Source organism: Microtus ochrogaster, chromosome X (genome assembly GCF_000317375.1).
Source record: "Microtus ochrogaster isolate Prairie Vole_2 chromosome X, MicOch1.0, whole genome shotgun sequence".
NCBI lineage: Eukaryota > Metazoa > Chordata > Mammalia > Rodentia > Cricetidae > Microtus > Microtus ochrogaster.
Genome location: NC_022026.1, coordinates 15,795,117 through 15,806,331, shown reverse-complemented (window position 1 = coordinate 15,806,331; position 11,215 = coordinate 15,795,117). Strand labels below are relative to the sequence as shown.

The 11,215-nt window shown below is 41.0% G+C and overlaps 1 pseudogene; it reads right to left on the bottom strand.

Moving 5' to 3' along the window:
- Positions 1-6,588: 6,588 nt before the first annotated feature.
- LOC101985063 lies at positions 6,589-7,381 on the bottom strand (annotated as a pseudogene).
- Positions 7,382-11,215: the final 3,834 nt, after the last annotated feature.

Sequence of the window (11,215 nt, the reverse complement as noted above, 5' to 3'; positions counted from 1 at the left end):
AGGAGCAGAGAAATATATATCCTAATTAAGGGAGCCATCTTAGGGCTGGCAAGAGCCTTATCCATATATCTTTACTTGCCAGTGTTCATTGCAGAGTCATTGTTCTGGTGTGAGGTCTCTGGTTTCTACTATACTATTGATGCTGAGCCCTCACTGGGACTCCTCTTGGTTATCCTGCAGTTGCCCTGGGTCATGGGGATCCTGCAGCTTTGGGTCTGCAGGACTGGTACCTTCCAGTGCTCCAGCAGATGGGGTGGATGTTGGGCTGGGCTAACACATAGCCCTGGTTCTGGGCCTGAGTAGTTTTGTAGAGTTGGTCAGCCTTCCAGCTCTCCCTTGTCCTCATCACCAGAGTGAACTCTCCAGCATTGCCCTAATGAGTTCATCCCCTGCAGCCATGAGCAAGGAGTGGGACCAGTTCTCTGGATTTCTTGTCCTCAGGGTCAGATCTTCCACACCTACACCTTCAGGTCCATCTCTACTGTGTTGCCCAGGCATGGTATAGCAGCCACTCTCTTGAGAGCTGCAGCAGATGAGGGTAGGACTAGCTCTCCCACATGCCTTGGGGCACTGATGGGTGGGGGGCAGGGGTACATCTCCCACTCATACGACATGACAGATGGGTAATGGGTACAACTCCTCCATGCTCACGATATTGGGGCTGGCTTACCCTCACCTCTGCCAGTGGGTTGGCTCCATTTTGCTGCCCACATGGGGTGCAGGGCCTATTCTCCTGAGTGTCACAGCTAGTGATGGGTAGGGGAAGCTCTCCTGCCCTTCTGACATCAAGGCCAGCTCTTCCACCTGCCTAAGGTGTTGATGGGTGGGGTGGGGGGCATCTCTCCCCTTTTACCACAATTTTTAAGAGTTTTCTATGATGGCTTTCTGTTTAGGCCATTACTTTCTTTTGGGTGGAGTAGGGGTGGGGTGCGGTGGGCTGTGGTGGGGGCAGAGTAGGGATGGGATGGGGGTTGGGGTAGTGGTAGGAGTTGTTACTGAAGCCGTATTTACCCCTCTTTCTAAACTGTGAGTCTGCAATCATTGATGCCACTGCAAAACTAGCTTCCCTGCCATTACTGTCAGTGGTCGCATGGATCATGGTCTTCCACATGGTTTCTGGTGACAGCACAGATCACAGACACCCACATGGACACAATCTAAGGAAGATGTTATGCTTGCCTAAGTTTGAGAGTGAAGCACTGATGAATTTGATCTGTCAGCAGCCAGTCTAAGAAGGATTTGCCAGAAATAATACTTTTCAGGGTCATTTATATGGAAGCCATAAAGAACACGGAAGAAGTTGTATAATGTCATATTCCTTTTCCAGTCATTATGGCCCTTGATATCCTTCCAAGTACTAATAGAAATAAACATCCCTTGGAGAATTATGGTGTGCAGGAAGTTTTCCTAAGTGGTTTACATGGCTTTCCTCATTTAACCCTCACAAAAATCCAGGCAGTGGGCACTATTATTATTTCCATTTCTCAGATTAAGAAAATGACATAATACACATAAAATTAAGGCAATTACCCAACCAAATCAATGTGATTCTGCTATTCAAGTACATAAATCCTTCCTGACTATGGTTGCCCAGGTAAATCTACATTTCAGATAAACAGTTATTTTCAAAGTATAAGTGTGTCCCGTTGCAAAGCATATGTGCTTATGCTAGAAATTATTCACCATTTATATGAAATTAAAACTGAATTTTAGTGTGTATATTGGCATTTCAATTGTATTTTAATAAATAAAGATTGCCTGAAGATCGGACAGTAAAACAGTCCCACTGGTCAGCCTTATAGACCAGGTTATGGGAATATACACCTTTAATCCTAGTAGGCTCAATAACACACACCTTTAATTAAGTCCGAAGGCACAATGACATGCACCTTTAATCCCAGTGGCACACCTTTCTTCCAAGCCCGATAGAGGAATATAAAATGGCGGAAGACAGTTCTCAGACACAGTCTCGTTCTGAGATTCCAGGAGGCAGGATCACCATTTCTGACTGAGGTTGATGTAAGAGCCAGTGGCTGGTTGTTTTGCTTTTCAGATCTTCAGAATGAACCCCAATTTCTGACCCTGAGCTTTTATTAATCATGCTTCAAGTGCATGTGAGTCCTGGATTATTATTTGGTAGATCTGGCAGACCCATTTCTGCATCAATTTTATCTTGCTTATTTTGCAGTCACCAAGAGAGTGGTTTGTCACTCAAGATACCAAGGAGTGAAAGGACAAGTTAACATACAATGGGAATAAATCCATTCCGAGTGTGGAGAGTGAATGAGCGACTTTCCAGCGAGAGGAATGAATGGCACATGGGAGCCAAAGGTGAGATAACCGTACACAGTGTGTTTACTCTGCTCTAGGCATTTCTTCTTAGTGGTTCCCACTTTCTCTGCTGAAAACAGGCTGAGTAACCTATCCTTTGGATGATTTTCCTTCTCATTAAATCAGCTAAGTTCTTCCACTCTTCAACTGGACCTTGGGATCTCAGTCCAGTGCTCCTATGTGGGTCTCTGTCTCTATCTCCATCTGTCTCCAGACAAAGGTTCTATGGTGATATTCGAGATAGTCATCAGTCTGACTATGGGACAAGGTCAGTTTAGGCACCCTCTCCTTCACTGCCCAGGGTCCTAACTGGGGTCATCCCGTGGACTCCTGGGAACCCCTCCAGAGCCAAGCCTCTTGCCAACCCCAAAATGTTTCCCTTAATTAAGATATCTCTTTCCCTGCTCCCATATCCGTCCTTCCTCCATCTCAACAATCTCACTTCCCCAAGCGCTCCCCAACCCTCCCATTCTCCCCTCTTTCTCCCCCTCTCCCCTTCCCCTCACCCCAAGTCAGGACCAGGAGGGGTTGGTCCATGCACTGAGACAGTGTGCCTGATCTAATGGGAACTCACCAACTCCAGCTGGACTGGGACTGAACCAGCATGGGATCAAACTGGACCCTCTGAATGTGGCTGACAATTGGGGCAGACTGAGGGGCCAATGATAATGGCACTAGGATTTGTCTCTACTGCATGTACTGGCTTTTTGGGATCCTAGTCTATTTGGATGCATACCTTCCTAAGCCTGGATGTAGAAGGGAGGGCCTTGGACTTCCCACAGGGCAGGGTTTCCTTGTCCTCTCTGAGGACTGGAGGGGGTTGAGGGGAGTGTGGGGGAGCAAGAGGAAAGTGGGAGGAGGGGAGGAAGTGGAAATTTTGATTGGTATTATTTATAAAGTAATAAAAAAGAAATTTAATAAATAAAAAAGACATAAACACTTGCAATAACTGAAAAAAATCAGTTACGTCCTTTGCCTTGTTACATGTGCATCGATAGGGCTTTAAGAGAAAATTCTATACATTTCTAACTTAAAAACATCCCACCCATTGTTATGTACAAGTAGTCACAGCTGCGGAACATGCTCAAGCGAATTTGTAAATAGAGTTCAAATATTCAGTGATTTGGGTTCAAACGACTTGAAGAGATAAAAGAATATGGCCTGATAGGTATGTGGAGATAAAGATGCTGCTTGATTCAGATCGGCTCTTAAAACCGGAGCTTCTCTTTGAGATCTCAGGATGCAAGGGTAGTTTACTCAGCGGGATACTCTTTCTTCAGAGACCAGTACTGGCTAGAACAAAGTCATTTCTTTTCCGTTTGAAATGGTTCCCAGAAATGCCAAAGTCCCACTCAACAAGTGATGGTGTCCATACTCACAGTGCAAGCTACTTTATACCAAAAGGAAAGCTTTCAAAAGCAGAAAACGATGCCACTGTCTCATTGAATTTCCTTTTTCTTTTTGAAAAGAATTTAAGATTACTTGAACGAAACATTGCATCAGATGAAAAAAATAAGTGAAGGCATAGTGAATAGAAATGAGGAAAGGCAAAGTGCTCATATCTACTCTTAGCTGTGTTCTGTGAGGTTCCTCTATGCTCTCTGCTGGGTATCTTTCTGCTGATGGTGGCTCATTTTAATTGTGTGAGTTTATGCTCTTTTTTTTCTGACTTAACTCAAAAATTGAAATTCCTGACCACATCCCCACTCTACTAATGGCAACATGAAGAGCTGGATCTTTCCTCCTTTAGAATGTCTTGCTTCTCTGGACTTCTCTCTAGAAATATTGAAGCTGTGGCTAATGACTCTCCAAGTGGGAAGTTTAAGGTCATCCTTCATTTTCAATCAGAACAGGGGCCCAAATGTCTTTTTAATTGGGGGCTAATCACATCTGCTTTATACCATCAGAGGTCATAGGGAGACAGTACTAGTAACTTGGAACTAGCTCTGGGCTTCTCACTGAAAGTGGTTTACTTCTTCCCATTTAGATAAATGGATTGAATGTCTTATCTTAAAACCAATTTTTTAATACAATTATCACTAATGTAATTGATACCTTCGCATGCCGTGCAGTCATCATTATCACTAATGATAGCTTAAGGGTAGACCCAAAGTAATTATAATTATTTCCTAGTGAATATGCATGTGGAAGTAAACAACTTTAGGAAACATAGCATATCTGCAATCATGTCAACGATTTGATTTTTGTTGACAACTTCCAAAAAGAGTTTCCTGTTAACTCTAGAAATATATTTAGTTGAATTTGGGTCCACCATGGGTCTTCTTTCTTGATAATCAGTAATCATAAGATTTTTCCTTCCTTATAGGGAATTATTTAAAAATATTCCCTGCAATATATTGTTCTTTCTTTCTTTTTTACATCCCAACCACAGTTTCCCCTCTCTCCTTTCTTCTCAGTCCCCCTCACCTCCCTTTCCCTCTAAATCCATGTCTCCTCTTCTATTTCTCTTCAGAGAAGGGTGGGTCTCTCATGGATGTCAGTCAGCCATGGTATATCAAACTGTAGTGAGACTAGGCACCTCCTCTCCTATTAAGGCTGGGCCAGGCAGTCTGGTAGGAGGATAGGGTCCCAAAAGCAGGCAACAGAGTCAGTGACAGTCCTTGCACCCACAAGAACGCCAAGTTACACAACTGTAACACATATGCAGAGGGCCTAGTTCAGTTCCATGCAGGTTCCCTGATTGGGGGTTCAGTCTCTGTGCACCCCTATGAGTCCAGGTTAGTTGATTCTGTGGGTTTTCTTATGTCCTTGACCCCACTGGCTCCTACAATGTCCCCCACTCTTCTGCAGGATTCCCTGAGCTGTGCCTAATGTTTGTCTGTGGGTCTTTGTATTTGTTTCCATCAATTGCTAGATAAAGCCTCTCTGATGACAGCTGGGCTGGGCATCAATCTATGAGTATGGCAGAATATCATTATGAATCATTTCAGTGGCTTTTTCTTTTTACCAATCTTGTTTGGTTCTATCCTAGGTCTCTGGGCTATCCCACCTCTGTCCTAGCCCTCAGGGGTGGGCTCCTTTTCATGGTATGGTTCTTAAACTGGACCAGGTATTGATCGGTCACTCTCACAATTTCTGTGCTACCTTTACCTGAGCACATCTTGTAGGTTGGAGGTGCTGTAGCTCGGTTGGTGTCCCCATCCTTCCTCTAGAAGTCTTGTCTGGTTGCAGGAGATGGCCGGTTCAGGCTCTGTATCCCCCATTGCAAGGAGTCTTAGCTAGGTTCACCCTCCCAGATTGCTGGGAGTTTCCATTGCACTAGGTTTCTAGCTGGTCCCAGAGATGCCCTGAGATTCATGCAATATATTTTGATCATATTCTTTCCCCTCCTTCAGTTCCTCTCAGATCATTCCTACCTGTCTACCTACCCAACTTCTTGCTCTTTCTCTCTCTCAAAAGAAAAGAGCCAATAGCTCCAAAGAAAACATAAAAGAGCAAAAAGCACAGAAGATAAAACCCCACAAAAATATAACAACAGCAATAGAAGCACACAGAAAAATCATAGAGGCCATTTTTTGTTAATCAACTACTCCTGGACATGGGGCCTGCCCTGGAGTGTGGTTGATAAACCCAATCATTCCACTGGAAAGAAATGAGTTTTCCTTTGTAAGCAGTTGTCAATTACAAATAGCCTCTTGCATAGGGAGGGGACTCCATGTGCACTTCCCCCTCTCAGTGCTAGAATCCCAGTTGGCTTGAACTTATGCATGGCTTGTGCATGATTTCACAGTGAGTTTATATGTACATCCATCCTGTTGTGTCTGGAAGACACTGTTTCTCTGGAGTCACCAACTACCTCTGGTTCTTAACAATCTTTCTGCCTCCTCTTCCATACAAACCCCAGTGCAATGAAGGGAGGGGCTTGATAAAAGCATCTTATTTAAGGCTGGGTGCTGAGACATTTCTTACAGAATCTCTGCACCTTGGACAGTTTGGGGGAATCCGTGTTAATCCCAGTCTTCTGCAAGAATTTTCTCTGATGAGGAGTGAGTGATCCTCTATGGGGATAGCAGTATGCCATTGGTAACATACATTTTAATCTTAGTTTATCTATCTAAATTAAAGCAGAAAGAGACATTTAATTTATTTCATATTCTAGATGGAATGTGCTAGAAATCATATAGTCACCATGCATGCACGGTATGAATATTTAAATGGTAAAATAATTTGTTCTTAACAGTTTTTTTGGAAGATAAATTATGTAATTATATCTAAAGAAAACTTAGTAGTGTACATTTAACCCAGTTTAGTGGTGAGTTCTTTGGCCTTGGCCTTTTCCATCTTGGCAGTGCGAGTCACACATTGAGGGCCCAGGATATTGCTGCCCCAGTGGCAGAGGATCTCATCGTATCTGTCAGCCATTGTAGTTGGTTCTAATAACTCCCACCGGCTCATCCAAAGCACCCTTGTCTTCAAAGTTAACCTGTGTGAAAACAGCAGTGGTGCATGTCTTCCTGTGGACTAGCCGCCCCAGCCTGGCCTTCCCCTTGATGATGAAGTTGAGGACACCCATCTTTCGACACAGGGCAGGCAGGAAGACCACCAGCTCAGTGGGGTCAACATCATGGGCAGTCACCACCAGCTGAGCCTTCTAGTTCTCTACCAACATGGTGGCTGTATTGACCTCTGTTCAAAGAATAGTTGGTCTCTTAGTTGGGATGTCCCCTTTGCTAGTAGCTTTCTTCTCTGTCAGGGCCAACAGCCTTTGCTTCTTCTCTTGCTTTGTCTCTGGCCTCAGCAGTCAGCAGCTGGGTAGCTGTTTCCGGTCCAAGAACTGGGTGGACTGATTAACAGCAAGAGGTACTTTGAGCCACTTATAGAAGATGGCCCTTGGCTGCTGAAGTTTAATATAGCAGGGCCATTTGACAAAGTGTGTGAGATCTCTTTTGGGATGAATATCCTGCCCAATGCTGAAGTTCTTTTGCCTCTTCCCAAGCAGAGGATTTACCACCTTTTTGGTCTCTTGTTTCTTCCTGACAATGAGGACCAGTGCCACCTTCTTCCCCTCGGCCTTCTTTCCTTTTTGCATGTTGCTCAGCTGGAGGAGAGAACTTTTCTTACCAGTTTTTATTGTATTATTCTCAGGTGTTGAATGGTTTATATGGAAAATTCTGGAATATTTTACTACTTTTTTTAAACTTATTTTTTTCCTTATTTAGCATGCATAACCTGTATGTTACCTGAATTTTTCTTATCAGCGATCACTTCAGTCAATTAAAATTACTTTGCCATTTATATGTATATATAGGACAATTTTAATAATTGAAATTTTTCTTTAGTAATTTTATCCATGTATATAATCTTTTCTAATTGTTCTTACTCCTTCTCTTTCTCACCTTCTTCCTTTCCCTGTCCACCCAATCCTCTTCTCAGATAAACCCATTCCCACATTCATGGCTTTTGGTTATATTTTTGTCTTTCTGGGTTTGACAGGGCCATCTGTGTGTTCTTTGGATTGAAACTATTGGTGTTTTATGGGTTCCCCAGAAGATATACCAGATAACAACTTGGCTTCTTCCAGAATCTAATAATCAGTAACAGGTAGTTCAGTGGTAAGGTGCTGGGTCGCATGAGCCCCTTCTTCAGTCATGATGGACCGTTGAGTGGTCTGTTATGAGTAGGCCCAGTTTTAGTAACTATAGTTTCTGGATTCACAGGATTTTAAGAGGAACTTCTAAAGAACAAACTTTTAAAAACTCTTATTCATTAATAAAAATTAAAGTTTTTTGAGATAATTGTAGGATCATATGAAGTTGTAAGAAACAACACAGACTGCATTCATTTCTTCAGTGGCAATATTTTAAAAATTAGAATAGGATAAAGAATCGAGAAGGCTTCCTAGAGTCTTTACAGTGATCATGTGTTAAGGAACATGTGGTGGAAATTGTGGTAAACCTTAAAAGAAAATGTAGAATTATTGACTCTATTCCAATAGTATGTACATCCAATAAGAAACTGAAATATTGAACAATGTAAGGCGAATTTCTCCTTGACTATAGCCTCTATGAAAAAATCGAAGTTCTCATCTGCATAAGTATGTGTGTGTAACGGGGAGCACGTGTCAAGAGGGGGTAATATTTTTTATGTCAAGTAGTTTCTTTTGTAGAAAGTGCTGAAGTATTAGTTGTATGCACTGAGAGCAGGATCTAACCTACTCTAAGAGGAGACTCTTCAATGTTAGAGTAAGATGTTACTGGCTTAAAGTGCTCATATTCTGTCCTGGAAAGAAAATGAGACAGAAGGTTGTAAAAATAGACTTTATCAATAAAGGAAGGCTCCAAAATGATCTTGACTTTTAAACATTCTAGATCTTAGTTTCACTCAGCATTGTTTTGTATTTACTGTATGTGAAGTTATAGAATATATGTATAACTTACATAGTTATAGACCTTATATAGTAAGGCTATAATGCTCCTAGTTGTAAGGAACTTGGGTGCCAGCAGATATAGTAAATATCAAGCAGAACTAGGGTCATAAAAGATAGGGTGCATCTCATTTTCTTTTTTGGTGCTTGGAATTGAACTCAGAGCTTGAAACCTAGTAAATATGTGCTCTACCCTGGGACATATGTTCAGCTCCACCCCTCATTTTTGACGTACCTGAAGCTTTCAGAAGTCTCTCTGCTGTGGTCAGTGTTTGTTTTAGTATTTAATATATTCCCCATATAATGGATTACTAGAGATTACAATTGAAGAATGATATAGGGATGGACAGGTAGATAAATGATGCATAGATAGACAGAAATAAGGCTCACTACTGCAGCAAAATGCAAAGACTAACACTTTATTCATTATGAATGCTTATGTTCAGAAAGAACATTTAACACTCAATGATAATGATAATTGAATAACCCAATGATGTCATTGTGAGCAATATCTGTGGTCTGGAAAAATCCTATAGGTAATTGAAAAATCTAAATATTTTGTTTAGGGTAAAAAATCATTAATATCTTTAATCAATGTGGTAAGATATCAAATCATTTTCATACATTATTGTTACCTTAACCAGTTATAAAAATTTTACGAGGACACAATGAATTGGTATGTGACCTAAAATCAAGAGTGAATAGTCATAAATTAAGGAAGATACTATTTTAGGAACAAAATTATTTGAATAACAAAGCTAAATGTCAGTTTTTGACTGAAATATACACTTGAAAGTATTGGTTTACTGCTCATGTAAGACACGAGACAACTCAAGGGCCCAAGTCTGATTAAAAAGAAATTTGATTTCAGACTTCTGTTATCATTTTGATGTTCAAGAACTTATGCTTTGATTTCCCACCATTGTTACTTTTAGTGCTTTATTGTAACATGCTTTCTTTTGAACCACCAATTAGCTCTCAAATAAAGACATAGAGAGTTAATATTAGTTATGAATATGGACAGAAGTTTCTCTCCTGTTCAGTCCCACAGCTGTTCAGTCCCAAAGAAACACACAGAGGCTTATATTAATTATAAACTGTATGGCCTATTAGCTCAGACTCATTACTAACTAGCTCTTATAGTTAATTAACCCATAATTTATGTCTATGTTTAGCTATATGGCTTGGTACCTTTTCTCAGTGCAGCATTCTCATCTTGCTTTCTCTGTGTCTGGCTGGTGACTGACTCTCTGCCTTTCCTCTTCCCTGAATTCCCTTAGTCTGTTTGCCCCACCTATACTTCCTGCCTGGCTACTAGCCAATCGGTGTCTTATTAAACCAATTTGAGTGACAAATCTTTACAGTGTGCAAAAGCTTTATATCACAGCAGTTTCCCATTTTTTTCTTTTCAAAACAAGACCCTATAAACAAAGACAAACATCTATAATCTATATTTGGGGAATGTGGCTGTGGTTTTTCTAGACTACTACCTGCTGATTTAAAGCACTGGTAATTTTATGGAGACACACAAGGAAAATGTAGGATTATAGTTAAGTCCTGACTGGAGTATTTTGTGAGGCTAGATCATTTCAGCCAACAGTCTTGAAGCTGTTCTGGATGTAGAACTCAGAGGAAACTGCAACATAGGTGCTCTAAAACGTTGGATCTTCTGGTCCATCTGCTCTTATCAATGATTTTTCAGGGGATCTTCTTGATCAAACCTTATTTCTCTTAACTCAGAATGAATCCACAGCCTCTCATTGCCTGTGAAAACAGAAGCAAAACCTCTTCTCCAAAGTAACAGATCTTTTGAACTAAATTTTGAAGTCAAGGCATTTTCAAAATATATAGGTTGGATTAATCCAGCAGCATTTATAACCAAATATTTTTAGCAGTTGTTGTTCCTTCGTCAGCAGTCAAACAATTCAAAGATAACATAATAGCATACAGTATCCAGATTCTCTGTGTACTTTTCATTTTTACATGGCTTTTTTAAAACTCTATTTCTTTTATTTTTACTTTTTACTTTTTGGTGTTTTGAGACAGGGTTTCTCTGTGTATCTTTGGCTGTTCTGTAACTCACTCTGTAAACCAGGCTGGCTTCAAACTCACAGAGATCTGCCTTCCTCTACCTCCTGAGTACTGGGTTTAATGACATGTGCCATCATACCTAACTACTCTGTTTCTTTTTTCTTTAAAGGACATTGTCTATTCTTTTTTTTCTCTCCCAAGCTTATGTATACCTTTAAATACACTGTGACTTTTTTAGAGGATTTTTAAAAATCTGAATCTGTCTTTACTATATATCTTTTTATGACCACATAAGTCTTTAATCTGCTAAGCAATATGTCTAGGATTAAAGCTGCAACTTTGGCAGCTGGCTCTGCCCCATTCCTTAGCTTTCTAAGAGTCTAGGTTCATGGCAGAGGTACTTGAGGGAGACATGTTTATTGCTACAGCTACGTGGAATTTCAAGGTCCATACCAACACCCAGAAGCC